Raw genomic sequence first — 17,273 nt, forward strand, 5'->3', positions numbered from 1 at the left:
AAAGACCTCCTCTCCAAACCCTAGCCGTCTCATCCCTCAAGAGCCGCACAAAAGATGAGAAAGAATAGGGCAAAACGGCTATTTATAGGCCTTAGATCGCGTCTGTCACGTGCCCTCACGCGCCCGTCTAGATTTTCCACGCGCCCGCGTGGGCTGTAGAAATTTCCACGCGGCCGCGCGAACAGTAATTTTGCTACAGTACTTTTCACAAAACGCGATCCAATCACTCTTCTCTTGAGGCCACATGTCCGGGCACACGTCCATGTGGTAGGCTATAAAACTTTTCTTCATCGATGTATCTTTGAGAGGTCTTGCAATCTTCATAAATAGAAGAAACATGAAGAATTGGCTGCCTTTGTGCCTTTCCAACTAGTGAATTGACTTGAATCTTCTTGGAAGTTGGCACACATCTCCACGTTTATAAACTCCTCTCGTGTCTTGGTCATTGAATTGAACAAGAACTCCCAACATTATGTCTTTATAGCCCATCTTCGCTTCCTTTTTACTCTTCAAGGCATTCACAACCTATATGCATAAAAGAACACCAAATACACAATATGAGACATAAACCACAATAAAAATGATACTCAATGCATGTAAAACATATATAAAAATATGTCTACTCAAGCACTTATCACATGCAAAGGAAGCATTCTACAAGTAAGGAGAAATTTCAACACCGAATAAGAAAAATACATAGTCTAGCTAAAAACTTGAATCAAAAAGGACAACAGCCCGATATCGTGTAAGTGTGCGTAAACTTACTCAAGTCAACCCAAAGTATACTTCTCAAAGCTCTAATTAAGAGGTATTTATTTATGTTCAAAAAGAAAAGACAAGGTAGTAGCTCCACACATCCTCTAAGGTAGCCCTTTTTTAAGTGGCCGCTAAGGTGGCTTTCACACTTTCAAGGTGGTAGCTCTTTCTACCGGGGTAGTAGCTTTCACTCATCCCATAAGATCGCTCTTTCTCTCATTAGGGCATAACTAGTATCCGACTTATGAGAGTAGCTTCATAATTCATAGGTGGTAGCTCTTTCCACACCCAATTCACAACAAAACAAACAACTATTTTTTTCAAAGAAATTAAAATAGAAAACAAACTAAAAGAAATCCCTTTTACCATCGAACTTGAGTTTCCACAAGGCTTAATGAGTGAATAGTGCAACAAGTGTCAATCGGGCAAAAATTCCTAAAACTTCAAGTAAAACTAGAGCATGAGAATATTCTATGTTAAAAATTCTCCTAAACTTAAGAATACAACCATTGCAATTAAGGTGAACCGCCACTAGCTACATTAGCATGAACAATGAAGCATAAGTATAGAACATGTGTAATGCCACAAGTCAAGAAATTTTCCTCCAAACGTCCAAGAAACACAACGTCAACCCCGAAGAACCACACTTTAAGCATGCTTATCATAAGGCAAAGTGTGATGTTTCGAAGACCAAACCATGTGGCACACTTCATCACATAGATTGGGTATTTTGGAAATATTTGGGACGCATCAACAATTCAAGGAATTACTTTCACATGGTTTTTGGTGAATCTATTCTCAATTGATGATCCTACCTTTCACCAACTTACTTTGGAGGTTTTGAGCAATTTCAAAGCACACCAAGACAACCACATCTTCAACATCTTGTGATGACTAGTTGGACATTTGAGCATGGACATTCGCTTTACTTCTTTACTTTATTTCTTTGCTTTACTTTTGATGCAAGTGTGTTTTTTTTATTGTAATAAGTTGGGAATGGGATGCCCTACCAATCTTGTGTAGAGCTTTGCTACTCTTCATCTAGTGTTGTTGTGTTTTGACTACTCCTTATTATTTATTTTTGCAATCTTAATTTTTGTTTGGAATAATAATGCCCCTTTATGCCGTGCAGGGTATTAAGGGAGCTTGGTGAGCCTCTCCACATCCCATGGAAGCCAGACCCGACATGAAAAGCTTGCAACACCTTTTATTCAGGTCATCTCTCGCCGTGTGCACAAGATTTAACCAGGGATGTTCGTTCCACCCACCTCCATTATTTTCATTGCACATATTATTATGTTTTTCATGATTAGTGTACATTGGGGATAATGTACAACACTAGGTGTGGGGATGGGTGTATTGTATGTATTAGGGTGATTATTTACATGCTAGTGTACCCATGATTGCTTGTTCATTATTGTAACACTCTTCTAGCATGGTTTAATGATTGATTTGAGTTACATACTTGTTGTTGTACTCTATTGAATCTTGTTTCACCTCTAGTATTGTCTTGTGCACTGAATCTTGTGTTGATGCCCTGGGAATAGTGACAAGATCCCCTTACGTTTATCCCGCAAGTGCACAGCTTTGTCGAAGTAATAATCCCGAGTGAGCGGGTATCGAATCTATAGGTAGTAGGGAATAAAAATACTTAATTTGATTCTTAGCTATGTAAAAAATCAATGATAATAACTGTGACAATGATTCAATTCTCAACAGTAAAACAACAAGTAATAGAGCAAAAGTAAAGAAGGGGGTAAGGCAATCGATAAAGATGGGGTACCCGGATAATGCTCCGCCTAGGATAATTGTTTCAAGTGCAAGAACCCTCTATTATGCCCCCTAATCAATGCAATAGTGAGTCATGGAAATCTTTAATTACATAGTCCCAAATCTTAAGTCAACTATGCCTAACTCTATACATGTCACGGAGGAGAAATCGAACAATCTCAACACCTCGCACTCGCATAGAGTTGCAATGAGCTCTAGGGATTCCAAGTGATAAATCTCTTCCTTATTATAGACCTAACCCTTTGGTCTAGGTGGAAGGTCCCTAACCACAACTGAGCCCTGGATACTAAGATCACCCCAACGTTTCATTCTGTTGCACGCGCAACTAAGCCCAAGCGGAAGTTCATCCCTTAGACCATTCACTCTATTATGGCAGCAAAGAACTGGAGGAACGGAGGTAGAATCTATCACGCCCGAGGGGAAAGGGGACGCTCCTGTACCTCTCGACTCAGTCTCTCAATCCTCTCCAACCTAGCTTTGTCTAACGCTCGTGGTGTGTCACTCAGTCACAAGGTTACCAACAAGAACACTCAACCCTAGTGTTACTCTAGGGGAAATGTTCATACAATCAAGCATTCAAGATTGGAACTCACAATAAACATCAATTTATTGAAAGCATAATAAAGAGGTTCAAAGAAACAAATACATCCTAGGGTTCAGCTCTCCATGGAGCTAAGTACAATCAAAGAAATAGAATGTAAAAGCAATGAATCCATAAAGAAACCCCCTCGATAGTTGTGTCGATGGTCCTGTTGAAAGTCCTCTACTCATCGTCAAAGGATTCCCTCATCCGGTATAGGATACGCCTCGACAGAAGCTCCTCTACCAACCTTCTTCCTAAGGAATGACGATGTCAGAGCCGTAGAACCTCTCCAAAACCTTGGCCAATACCCCTCGAAACCCTAGCCGAAGCCCTCTCTCAAGTTGGGGAAAAGATGGAGAAACGAATGCTGAAATCGGGGCTGAATCGGGGCATTAAATAGGGCTGGAATCGGGCGACCACACGGGCCTGTGGATTTTACACACGCCCATGTGGAATTTCCACACGGGCGTGTATAATTTCCACACGCCCGTGTGGATTCTCTCAATTCTGTTTTTCTCGGCCGGTTGTGAGCAGAATGGCGCTACAGACGATTGCTAAAGTAACCTGCTACAGTACTCTGCCAAAAATACTCCCGAATCCACTTTTCATCGAGGTAACATAAAGGGGCACACGTTTATGCCGTGGATCGCTTTGCTTCTTCAATGACGGATAAGTTGATGGAGATCTTGTTCTATGTGCATAAGTCAGAATGCTTGAGTGTGACTGCCCTTGTGCCCCTCTAAATGGTTGTGCTAACTCAAATACGGGGAGGTTGGCACACACTCTAGCATCTCGCACCCGACTCATATCTTCACGTTTGAACTTTAGCAAGATTTCCTCCAAAATCAGTGCATTATGATCCACATTGGCTTCTTTCCTTCATAATTGGTTTCACAACCCAACCTGCATAAAAGTAACATAAAAACACACATATTAGGGGAAAAACCCGAGAAAGGTAATTCTCAACATAAGGAAAGAATGCTTCGCATTCATATCGCACAAGCACTTATCAAATAGCCAACATGACTACTCTAACTCTCTTATATGCTTAACACACAACTTTCAGTATTTGGTCTTAGAGTAATAAGTTTTTTCATTAAATGAACTCTTAAGAACTTTTGAGTCTTGTTGAGCTAGCCCTAGTATTGTGGCATAAAGAGTAGTCTGAAGACATGATCTAGGATGAATGTGAAAAAGAAAATGATGAAAAAAAAGAATGAATGAAAAGAGAAAATGAGTCTATGTCAGTATTCCTCTGCTAATGAAGCTTGAATGCATCTATGTAGACTGTAATCGAGTAGTTAGGTGCCTAACCAGCATGTGAACCCTCCAGAAAGAATTTTTTTTGTGCCGTCAATGTTAGTCAGACTCGAAAAAAAAATGATAAAATGAAATGAAAATAAAAACCCTAGTGATCCTTTTTGCTACCTACTGGATGTTCAGAAAAAGAATAGGGAGTTAGTTCGAGTTCAAGACTTGAAAGGATCTTACATGCTCATTGAAGTAGCACTTAACATTTTAGGACTTAGTACTCTTTGCATGTGGAGTGATTAGCATCTGGAGCTGTACTCATTGAAGCCAATAGGCTGGACTAGGTGACAAGGTCCCCTTGCGTATATCCCGCAAGTGCACGGGTTTGTCGAAGTAATAATCCGGGATGAGCGGGTATCGAATCCACAGGGAGTAGGGAATAAAAACACTTAATCCACTTCTTAGCTATGTGAAAGATCAATAGTGATAAGTGTGACAATGATTCAATTCTCAAAAGTAAAAGAAACAAGTAAGAGAGCACGAGTAAAGGAGGAGGTATGGCAATCGATAAAGATGGGGTACTCGGATAATGCTCCGCCTAGGATAATTGTTTCCAGTGCAAGAACCCTCTATTATGCTTCCTAATCGATGCAATGGTGAGTTGTGGAAATCCTTAATTAAATAGTCCCAAATCTAAGGTTAACTATGCCTAACTCTATACATGTCATGGAGAAGAGATTAGATAACCTCTCAACCTCGCACTCGAATAGAGTTGCAAAGAGCTCTAGGGATTCCAAGTGGTAAATCTCTTCCTTATTATAGACCTAACCCTTTGGTCCAGGTGGAAGGTCCCTAACCATGATTAAGCCCTCGATACTAAGATCACCTCAACGCTTCACTCCGTTGCACGTGCAACTAAGCCCCAGCGGAGGGTCATCCCTTAGACCATTCACTCTATTATGGTTGCAAAGAACTCGAGGAATGGAGGTAGAATCTATCATGTCGGAGGGGAAAGGGGACGCTCCTGTACCTCTCGACTCACCCTCTCAACCCTCTCCAACCAAGCTTTGTCTAACACTCGTGGTGTGTCACTCACTCACAAGGTTAACAACAAGAACTCTCAATCATAGTGTCACTCTAGGGGAAATGTTCATACAATCAAGCATTCAAGGTTGGAACTCACAACAAACATCAATTAATTGAAAGCATAATAAAGAGATTCAATGAAACGAATACATCCTAGGGTTCACAAATATGCAAGTACCCACTAGGGGTTTAGCTCTCCATGGAGCTAAGTACAATCAAAGAAATAGAATGTAAAAGCAATGAATCCATAGAGAAACCCCCTCGATAGTCGTGTCGATGGTCTTGTGGAAAGTCCTCTACTCGTCGTCCAAAGATTCCCTTGTCCGGTATAGGATACTCCTCGACGGAAGCTCCCCTACCAACCTTCTTCCTAAGGAATGACGATGTCGGAGCCATAGAACCTCTCCAAAACCCTAGCCAATACCTCTCAAAACCCTAGCTGAAACCCTCTCTCAAGTTGGGGAAAAGGTGGAGAAAAGAATGCTGAAATCGGGGCTGAAATTGGCTTTAAATAGGGCTGGAATCGGGCGACCACACAGGCCTGTAGATTTTTCACACGCCCATGTGGAATTTCCACACGACCATGTATAATTTCCACACGCCCGTGTGGATTCTCTGAATTCCTGTTTTCTCGGCCGGCTGTGAACAATGCTGCTACAGTACTTTGCTATAATGTTCTGCTACAATATCCGGCTTGAATAGCTTCCTAAATCCATGCTTTCATCGGGGTAACGCAAACGGGCACACGTTCACATCGTGGATCACTTGCTTCTTTAATGACGGACAAATTGGTGGAGATCTTGTTCTATGTGCATAAGTCGGAATGCTTGAGTGTGACTGCCCTTGTGCCCCTCCAAATGGTTGTGCTAACTCAAATACGAGGAGGTTGGCACACACTTTAGCATGTCGCACCCGACCTATGTCTTCGCGTTTGAACCTTAGCAAGATTTCCTACAAAATCGGTGCATTATGATCCACATTGGCTTCTTTCTTTCATTCTCGGCCTCACAATCCTACATGCACAAAAGTAACATAAAAACACACATATTAGTGTAAAAACCCGAGAAGAGTAATGCTCAACATAAGGAAAGAATGCTTCGCATTAATATCACACAAGCACTTATCAAACTCCCCCACACTTTAAGCTTTTGCTTGCCCTCAAGCAAAAATTAAACATTCTGTGCATAGATGAAGGAAATATTGGAAGTGCTTGGCCTTAGGTTCACCGAAGTGTACAGAGAGAGCATTCTACAAGTAAGGGAAATTTCAACATTAAATACAAAAAATCAAAGCTCTAGCTAAAAACTTGAATCAAAAAGGACAACAAACTCGAAATCATGTACGTGTGTGAACTCACTCAAAACAACCCAAGGTATACTCCTCAAAGTTCTAAGTACAAGGGACTTATTTATCTACAAAAGTGACAACAACTTCAAAGATGGTAGTAGCTTCACACATCCTCTAAGGTAGCCCTTTCCAAAGCGGCCGCTAAGGTGGCTTTCACACTTTTGAGGTGGTAGCTCTTTCTACCGGAGTGGTAGCTTTCACTCATCCTATGAGATAGCTCTTTCTCTCATTAGGGCATAGCTAGTATCTGACTTATGAGAGTAGCTTCATACTTCATAGGTGGTAGCTCTTTTCACCCAACAAGCACAAATAAACAATAAAACTATTTTGTTCTTTCTTTTCATTTTCCTTTTTTTTTATTTTTTATTTTTAAGAATTTAACACAAGAAACAACTATAACTAGTCCCTTTAACATCGAACATGAGTTTCCAATAGAGTTTAAAGAGTGAGTAGTGCACTGAGTGTAAATCAGGTAAAAATTCCTAGAAATTCAAGCAAGAACTAGAGCATGAAAACATTCAATGTTAAAATTTCTCCTAAACTCAAGAATACAATCATTATAACTAAGATGAACCGCCATTGGCTATGTGAGCATGTATATCAATCAAGAACAATAAAAAAAGGATGTGTGCACTATGAAACTTCCCCCAACACTTAAGTTGTACATTGTACTCAATGTACATATTCAAGCTCACTCAAAAAAATATATATATTAATGAAGAATATATGTGGGAGAAGCAATCAAAACAATACTTCCCTGACTCCTAGTGTCGTGTTTGATGGAGCTAAGTCCTTGGGAGTAATGTTCCGACGGGTTGGGAAGCTCACATGGCCAAATGCCAAAGCACTTTGGCCGTGCCCATGACAAAGTCTCAATTCCCAAGATGACAAGACCATCTGCACGCATACACGAGGGGGTTCAGTGAAGCTTAATAAAACAAAAATAACTCGAGTATATAAAAGATAAAGCAATGAATACAACTCGAGATGCAAAATGAAAATAAACTCAGAAGGAGAATCCTTTCTGAGTGAACAGAGTCTAAAAATAAAGTGCATAAAGGTAAAATAAAGTAAAGTCAAGTGTCGGTGTCGCCCTCGGGCTCCGGTGCTGCTGCTGGTGAAGACACACATGGTGGGTCCACCGGTGCCGAGGTAGGCGATGGAGGTGCAGGAGATGCCGAGGGGGGCTGAGAAGTCCTCGGTCGTAAGACAAATGAGGAGGCGACGTCTCGCTCTAAGATCTACTGTAATACGTCGAAACGTGCCATGAACTCTGTGTACTGAATAGCCTGTGCTGCCCTGATCTCTGAAATCTCTACTCGGACCTCAACGACCTCTGTCCGTATCACCTCCAAAGCGCTCTCGAGCCTCTCAAAGAGATCATGAGCTCGAGATGGTGAAAACATATGCACTGGTGGTGCTTCCTCTACCACTGGAGGTGCCTCAGTCTCCATCGGTGCTGGCTGAGGCTCAAGAGCGGACTGAGGTACCCCAGTTTCATCACCCTCAGCCTCGGCTATCTCTAGAGCTGGTAGCACTAAAGCAAAAACCCCTGTCCGAACCCTGCGGACCATGCCCATCAACCTCATCGTCTTTAGGCTCAGGGGAGCAGGTATACTCGTCTTCTCGGCCCCTCGAATCGCGTCCAAGAGACCCATGCCCAATACTAATCTCGTGATGTAAGGCCTCGAAAAGATCGCTCCCAGTCTAGCATAATGCCCCTGATGTCTGATGTACTTTGCCATGATGTGTCCTAAGTGAATCGGCCATTCACCGAGTACAGGTACAGAAGTATGATGTCTGATGTCTGATGTCTGATGTACTCTGCCATCGAGTACGGGTACAGAAGTTCCTGTCGGCTCAAAACACCAGTGCTATCACCACGGCCATTCACCGACCTACTCATGATGGCATGTAAATATCTGTATGCAGGTCGGGAAAGGCACGTGGCCTTGGACACCGCAGGCTCGTACTGGCCCTGACCACATAGCACTCTATAAGCTCTCTGTAGTGTCAAGACTCCAGGATAATCAGTCGGTAACTAAGCGTACTTCTCCGTATCTGTGAATGCCTCCTCATACAAGCCGAGTAGAACAGAAAACTGAGTGATGCTCAAACTATGGTGGTGTCCAAATACTCTGAACTAAATAGTGTCAACACTGTGGAAGCTCGCGTAGGATCTATCAAACTCAAATGATGATAATACCTCCAGTGGGAGCTCTTGGATGGCTGGCTCTTTAATTGTCAATAACTGCCTCCAACCATCTACTGATACTGAGATCCTCGATCTCGTCTGCAAACTCATCTAACTGCTGTAGATCTCTCAGTATGCTCGTATCTAGGAATCGAGTTTGTCCGAACCGAACTCTCGACAACCTCTCAAAACGAACCTGGTGCTCGGGAATAGTAAAACTCATGCCCTAAGGCTCGGAAGATGACTCACGCGGCCGCTTATCCGTCTGCTTCTTTGACCGAGGTGCCATAGTCTGCAAAATTTAAAATACAATCGATCAAACTGGTTGATTAGCCAATGCTGCAGAAATCCACACGGTCGTGTGGAATTTCCACACGCTCGTGTGGATCCACGGGGCGTGAAACCCGCATGGTCGCGCCTTAAAAATCCAACAACGCACCGTGAAATCACTTCTACTTCGTTCTAAAACACAAATAATATTTTGAATTGATGAGATGAAGCATTTTTCACTAAATTAATCGATGGAAACCATGAATTGGCAAAGAAAATGATAAATAGGGATTACCGACGAGATGGGATGAGAAAATGAAGAACCGGCCGGAAAACCTCGCAAAAAATCCTACCAAATTGGCGCTATGAAGTCGGAGAATGATGTGAGAATGTTTTCAGATGAATAGAGGACATGAAGAGGGAGAGAAACTAGTCTTATTTAAAAAGAACTCGCGCCCCTTGGCGTTCTGTGGATCCAAACGGGCGTGTGGAAATTGCCAATGCCTGTGCGCCTCATTACAAGAGAGCTACAGGGGCGTACACACGTCCCTGTGTGCTCTCAGGAAAAACTCTCACTGACTCTGAACGCTTGCGCACGGGCGTGCAGAAAATATCCACGCCCGTGCGCCCGACCCACAGGGGCAGCCGCACGCCCCTGTGGCTTCCTTGAACATCTGAGAAAACTGCCAAGTGTTCTACACGCCCATGCGGAAATTCCGCACAGGCGTGGCCATTCACATGCCCACATCACAGGGGCAGCCACACACCCCTGTGTCTTCTCAGGATGGAGAGAACTGCTCTGTAGAATTTTGCACGGGCATGTGGAAATTACCCACGCCCGTGTGTGGTTCACAAGGTCGCTCACAGGGGCGAGTCCACGCCCTTGTGTGCTCTCGGGATAATCCGCCCAACTCTGTAGGAATTTACACGCCCGTGCAGAAATTACCCACGGACGAGTACAATCGCATTATCGTTCACAGGGGCAATGGCACGCCCCTTTGCCTTCTCTGGATGTGCTCGCAATACAAATCCACGGGCGTGCGGAAATTCCACACGCCCGTGCGTCTTCACTGGATGCCTTGGGAAAACCTGCAGGCTGCCCTAGTATGCGAGTTTTACCAGCGAAAAACATGGAATAAAGCTCAAACGACATAATTTCGCCAATTACACATGAAAACACATGATTAATATTCAAAGTTCACAAGGAAATCTCAGCACAAGCATCTATAAATCAAGACACCAACACTTAACAATTTATTCATGCAAACAAACTAAACTAGAAGATAAGAAAACAGTAAACACTTGGGTTGCCTCCCAAGAAGCGCTTGTCTTACCTCACGGGGGTTCATGAATGAAAGTTGCCCTCTTACCCATGGCTTGAAAGCATGATGTTAAAAGTTTCTTGAGGGTAGAAGGTGAATTATCGGGTTTCGGACCACCTAACAATGATTCATCCAACTTCTTCGGTTCATGTACGTCTCCAACAGACTTGGAGTGTTTTTGGTGGCGTCTCCTAGCCCTCTTCATTTTTCGGAGCACCTTCTTCAAGATCCCCGGGGTAGATGGTACTTTTTCTGTCGCATCAAGCATCATTACTTCTTCATAATCCTCCTCTTGGTCGAACAAACCTTCATACGGATCCGGATTGAACATTTCCTGCATGTATTCATCAACAATCTCATCAGTAGCGTCTAGAAAATATAAAGTATCATCAAAATCAAGAGAATGCCGCATGGCTTCAGCAAGGCGGTATGTGAGCTTATCATCTCCAACTCTCAATGTGAGCTCTCCGCCGTCCATGTCAATCAATGCCTTGGAAGTCCACAAGAACGGTCTCCCAAGTATCAAAGGTACATCCGCATCCTCATCGACATCTAGCACTACAAAGTTAACCGAAAAAATGTACTTGTCCACCTTGACAAGCACGTCTTCAATAATGCCTCTCGGATGTCGCACTGTTCGGTCCGCTAGTTGCAAAGTCATCCGAGTAGGCCTAGGCTCGCCGAAGCCTAGCTTTTGAAAGAAAGTGTATGGCATGACGTTGATACTAGCCCCTGAGTCCGCCAATGCCATTTCCTCACCTAGATTGCTAATATTACATGGAATGATGAAGCTTCCCCGGTCTTTCTTCTTGTTCGGCATGTTCTTTTGCAATACAGCTCGAGCATGAAGCATCTAAAATCACTGAAGCACTTTCCACCAATTTCCTCTTATTAGTCAACAAATCTTTCAAGAACTTTGCATACTTAGGCATTTGGGCCAATGCCTCAACAAAAGGAATATTGATGTGGAGTTTCTTGAACAAACTCAGGAACTTCTTGTACAGTTCATCCCCTTGGTCATTTTTCAATCTAGAGGGATAAGGGATTCTTAGCATGAAAGGTGGGGGTGCCACCTCTTTCTCTTTGCTTGTTACCTCTTCCACCTCTATAACATCGGGTGCATGTTCTTTTGGCTTCTCACTTGGAAGCCTACCTTCAACCTCACGATCACTTCTCAAAGTGATCGCCTTCATATGCTCTCTAGGGTTGGTCTCTGTATTGCTCGACAAGCTTCCATGTGGCCTTTTAGAAAGATACTTTGCAATTTGCCCCACCTGATTTTGAAGGTTATGCAAAGAGGCATTGTGGTTATGAAGTGTAGCCTTGACTGATTCAAACCTTGTATTTGCAGATTGCACAAATCTATTCAAGTGCTTCTCAAAGTCATTCATTCAGGTTTCCAAACCTGAGAATCTGTTTTCTACCTGAGGTGCTTGTTGTTGTTGTTGGAAACCCGGTGGCCCCGTGGCCTTTTGTGGACCCTGATTACTCCATGAGAAATTGGGATGATTCTTCCAACCTGAATTATAGGTATTTCTATATGGGTTTCCTTGAGGTCTCATGCCATTACCTACAAAATCACATTCTCCACCGAAGAAACATCACCGATAGAGATCGGGCAATCGGAGGGAGCATGTCCTCCACCACACCTGGTGCAATTAGTCATGGCAGCCACTCTATTTGAAGTTAGAAGATCTAACTTCTTACTCAAATTTTCCACTTGAGCCGCTAATGAAGTTACCGCATCTATTTCATGGAGACCGGCCACCTTTTTCTTCTACCTAGCATTCCATTGGTAGCTATTTAGCCCCATTTCTTTAATTAACTAACGTGCCTCATCTGGGGTCTTGCTACCTAAGGTACCTCCTACTGCCGCATCCAAGAGTTGCCTTGTACTTGGATTCAAACCGTTGTAAAAGGTCTAAACAATCATCCACTCCAGAAATCCGTGTTACGGGCACTTTCTCAGGAGTTCCTTAAACATTTCCCATGTCTTGAATAGAGACTCCAATTCCAACTGAACAAAGGATGAGATCTCATTCCTAAGCTTTGCAGATTTTTTGGGAGGGAAATAACGGGCAAGAAAAGCTTCTACTATCTCCTCCCATGTGGTAATCGATGCTCTAGGTAATGAGTGTAGCCACTGCTTCGCTCTCCCCTTTAGGGAAAATGAGAAGGCTCTCAATTTGATGGCATCATCCATCACTCTGTTTATCTTCATCATATCACACAGCTCGAGAAAACTCTCTATATGACTGTTTGATCCTCATCGGCCAAACCGTTGAACTGTGCGGATTGCTGCAACATGTGGATGAATGCCGGCTTTCAACTCAAAGTTCTAAGCTATAATCGGGGGATGCACAATACTCGATTGCGTCCCCAACACTGAAGGTCTGACATAATCAGATAATGTCTGTTGTTGCTCATTCTGTTCTGCCATGTTTTCAGATCCTTCCACTTCCAAATTAGCTAAATTAGACTGTTCTTGCACAGGCTATTTCCCTTTTCTTCTAAGTGTACATTCAAGCTTAGGATCTCCTTCAATCAATATTGAGGGATTTCCTCGGGTCATAACCTGGAGCTGCACTGATAAGTGCTTGTGCGATATGAATGCGAAGCATTCTTTCCTTATGTTGAGCATTACTTTTCTCGGGTTTTTACACTAATATGTGTGTTTTATGTTACTTTTATGAAGGTAGGGTTGTGAGGCCGAGTATGAAGGAAAGAAGCCAATGTGGATCACAATGCACCAATTTTGGAGGAAATCTTGCTAAGGTTCAAACGAGAAGACATAGGTCGGATGTGAGATGCTAGAGTGTGTGCCAACCTCCTCGTATTCGAGTTTGGCACATCCATTTGGAGGGACACAAAGGCAGTCACACTCGTGTATTCCGACTTAATCGTGTGTTATTTGGAGTGAAATACATACTGATGGATTCGGGAAGCTATTCACGCCGGATACCATAGCAGAGCACTGTAGCAACACGGCAGCAGGCACTGTAGCAGCACTGTTTACAGCCGGCCGAGAAAACATGAGTTCAGAGAATCCACACGGGCGCGTGAAGCATCGGCGCCCATGTAGTCGCCCGATTCCAGCCTTATTTAAAGCCGAATCAGCCCCGATTTTAGTATTCATTTCGCCATCTTTTCCCGAACTTGAGAGAGGGCATCGGCTAGAGTTTTGAGGGGTATTGGCCTAGGTTTTGGAGAGGTTCTACGGCTCCGACATCGTCATTCCTTAGGAAGAAGGTTGGTAGGGGAGCTTCGTCGAGGCGTATCCTATACCGGACGAGGGAATCCTTGGACGACGAGTAGAGGACTTTCCACAAGATCATCGACATGACTATCGAGGGGGTTTCTTTATGGATTCATTGCTTTTACATTCTATTTCTTTAGATTGTACTTAGCTCCATGGAGAGCTAAACCCCTAGTGGGTACTTGGGCATTTGTGAACCCTAGGATGTATTCATTTCATTGAATCTCTTTATTATGCTTTCAATTAATTGATGTTTATTGTGAGTTCCAACCTTGAATGCTTAACTATATGAACATTTCCCCTAGAGTGACACTAGGGTTGAGAGTTCTCGTTGGTAACCTTGTGAGTGAGTGACACATCATGAGCGTTAGACAAAGCTAGGTTGGAGAGGGTTGAGAGGGTGAGTCAAGAGGTACAAGAGCGTGGTGTACCTCTGGGATAAACTTCCACTGGGGCTTAGTTGCGCGTGCAACGGAGTGAAGCATTGAGGTGATCTTAGTATCTAGGGCTTAATCGTGGTTAGGGACCTTCCACCTGGACCAAAGGGTTAGGTCTATAATTAGGAAGAGATTTATCACTTGGAATCCCTAGAGCTCATTGCAACTTTATGCGAGTACGAGGTTGAGAGATTATCTAATCTCTCTTCCGGGAAGTGTATAGAATTAGGCATATTTGACCTTAGATTTGGAACTATGTAATGAAGGATTTCCATGACTCACTATTGCATTAATTAGGAAGCATAATAGAGTGTTCTTGCACTTGAAGCGATCGTCCTAGGCGGAGCATTATCCGAGTACCCCATCTTTATCGATTGCCTTACCTTCTCCTTTACTCGTGCTTTCTTACTTGTTGCTTTTACTTTTGAGAATTGAATCATTGTCACAATTATCATCATTGATCTTTCACATAGCTAAGAATCGAATTAGGTATTTTTATTCCCTATTCCCTGTGGATTCGTTACCCACTCATCCGGGATTATTACTTCGACAAACCCGTGCACTTGCGGGATATACGCAAGGGGACCTTGTCAAGTTTTTGGCACCGTTGCCGGGGAGTAGGCATTTAGAGATACTTTGCACTTTGTTTTCTTAGCTATTTCACCATACATTCTATTTCACATCTTCTTATTCTATCATCGTTCTGATTTCTTTTTCTTTCTTTTTGGTTGCAGCTTCAGGTTATGACCCGAGGAAATCGCTCAACATTGACTGAAGGAGATCCTGAGCTTGAACGTACACTTAGAAGAAAAAGGAAAAGAGCCTATATAAGAACAGTCTAATCCAGCTGATTTGGAAGTGGAAGAATCAGAAAACATAACAGAACAGAATGAGCAAGAACGAACATTATCCGATTATGCCAGACCTTCAGTGTTGGGGACACAATCGAGTATTGTGCGTCCCACGATTACAGCTCAGAACTTCGAGCGGAAGCCGACATTCATCCACATGTTACAGCAATCCGTAGAATTCAATGGCTTGGCCGATGAGGATCCAAACAGTCATATAGAAAGCTTTCTCGAGGTGTGTGATATGCTGAAGATAAATGGGGTGATGGATGATGCCATCAAATTGTGAGCCTTCCCATTTTCTCTAAAAGGGAGAGCGAAGCAGTGGCTACACTCATCACCCAAAGCGTCAATTACTACTTGGGAGGAGATGGTGGAAGCTTTTCTAGCCCGTTATTCCCCCCCCCCCGAAAAATCAGCAAAGCTTAGGAATGAGATCTCATCCTTTGTTCAGTTGAAATTGGAGTCTCTATTCGAGACATGGGAAAGGTTCAATTAGCTCCTGAGAAAGTGCCCGCAACACGGATTCCCGGAGTGGATGATTGTTCAAACCTTTTACAATGGTTTGAACCCGAGTACAAGGCAACTCTTGGATCCGGCAAATGCTTATCATTGTCTTTGTTTTTCATGATGTGTTTGCTTGGGGACAAGCAAATGCTTAGGTGTGGGGATATTTGATAAGTGCCTAAATGTACGTATTTTAGTATATGTATTTGCTGTATATAGCATGTATTTGTATAAGAATTAATGCCCGTTTTATGCTTAATCGTGTGTTATTTGTTTTGCAGGGCACGGAAACGCCATGGAGGACATGAAGATATGATTTGGGCGAAAAAGAGAAGAAAACCAGGTCGCGGTACTGTAGCGTATTCACTGTAGCTAAAGACTATAGCTGGAGTACTGTAGCAGCAGTAATGCAACTAATATTGTAGCAAGATCATTGTAGCTATCATTGTAGCGCATGGAGAGTTTCCAAGACAGAAATCGAATCATGGCATACGGCCTCAATGCTGCCCGGTATAGAGCCCGGGATGATCACTGTAGCACAAAGGAAGTTGATTGATTGAAGGCATACTGTCTCAATGAGGTGCTCATTGAGCCAGTATGGATACTATTTGGACTGCATTTGAGGAGTTTTCTTGCCCCGAACAGTGTCAATGAGTAGCTCAATGAGGTCCTCATTGAGCCAGTATACCACCTCAATGAGGTCCTCATTGAGCTTGGGATTCTACCCGGGATTGAGGGATCTTGGCGTTGATGATGAGGGGTATAAAAGGCATTTTTGGGGAAAGAAAAGAGGGACTTTTTAGGGAGACTTTGGGGGGTTCTTGGCAGCCACCACTTGGGAGGAAGGAAAGAAATGAAGACATCATTTTCTTGGGAGATTTGGCTTGAAGCTTGGGAAGATCAAGGGCTTGAACTTCAAGGGGAAGCTTCATCATCAAGAGAAGAGAAGCATTCGGCACCTTTAGGGCTAGAAGAAGCGTTATTCGGCCGGCATTCTCCATCCTCTTCATCATTCGGACTAGGGAGTGCCATTTATGCATTTACATCTTACTTTTGTTGTGTTTGAGACATTTATTTGTATGAGGCCACACTAGACCCCCAAGGGCACCGGATGTAGGTGAACCTTGGGGGGGTTCATTGTGTATTTTGGATGCTTCACTCTTATTTGGAATGCATTGGTGTGATTTGTGGTTTAGCTCATGTTGTTTAATGCCTAGAACTATAATATGGAGAAATCCTTAGTTCTTATTTGAGTTGTATACGTAGAGGTGACCTACTCACGTGTACTAGATCATCATTGAGCTAAAAAGGGAGATCCTTGACCAACATGCTGAGAAATTGGATGTAGGTTGCCCCTCCGAACCATGAGGATAAACTTAGGTTAAGTGCGTCTTTATTTCGCGATCTCAATGTACTTAATGCGATCATAGGAATATGACTAAGGAGAAATCCTTGTCATCATTTGTATGGGATTAGGGTTTGACTACCGAGAAATCGGTGTTGAACTATTGTTGAGGTCCGTCGGCCTAAATCACCCATGTCATCTATTCTTATGCATCCGTACATCATGATGAATCCCTCTTGGGAATCCTCATCCCTAGGCCTGTTCTTATCATTATTGCTCT

At 43.1% G+C, this 17,273-nt stretch overlaps 2 non-coding genes across 2 annotated transcripts; one reads left to right on the forward strand and one right to left on the reverse strand.

Annotated features, from left to right (window-relative positions):
- The first annotated feature begins 12,543 nt into the window (after positions 1-12,543).
- LOC120252611 lies at positions 12,544-12,650 on the forward strand. Its single transcript, XR_005534068.1, has one exon. It is a non-coding gene; the product is annotated as a small nucleolar RNA R71 (small nucleolar RNA).
- Positions 12,651-15,562: 2,912 nt separating this feature from the next.
- LOC120252644 lies at positions 15,563-15,669 on the reverse strand. The gene has a single exon (XR_005534101.1). It is a non-coding gene; the product is annotated as a small nucleolar RNA R71 (small nucleolar RNA).
- Positions 15,670-17,273: the final 1,604 nt, after the last annotated feature.

The sequence above is a fragment of the Dioscorea cayenensis genome, chromosome 21, assembly GCF_009730915.1.
Source record: "Dioscorea cayenensis subsp. rotundata cultivar TDr96_F1 chromosome 21, TDr96_F1_v2_PseudoChromosome.rev07_lg8_w22 25.fasta, whole genome shotgun sequence".
Classification (NCBI taxonomy): Eukaryota; Viridiplantae; Streptophyta; class Magnoliopsida; order Dioscoreales; family Dioscoreaceae; genus Dioscorea; species Dioscorea cayenensis.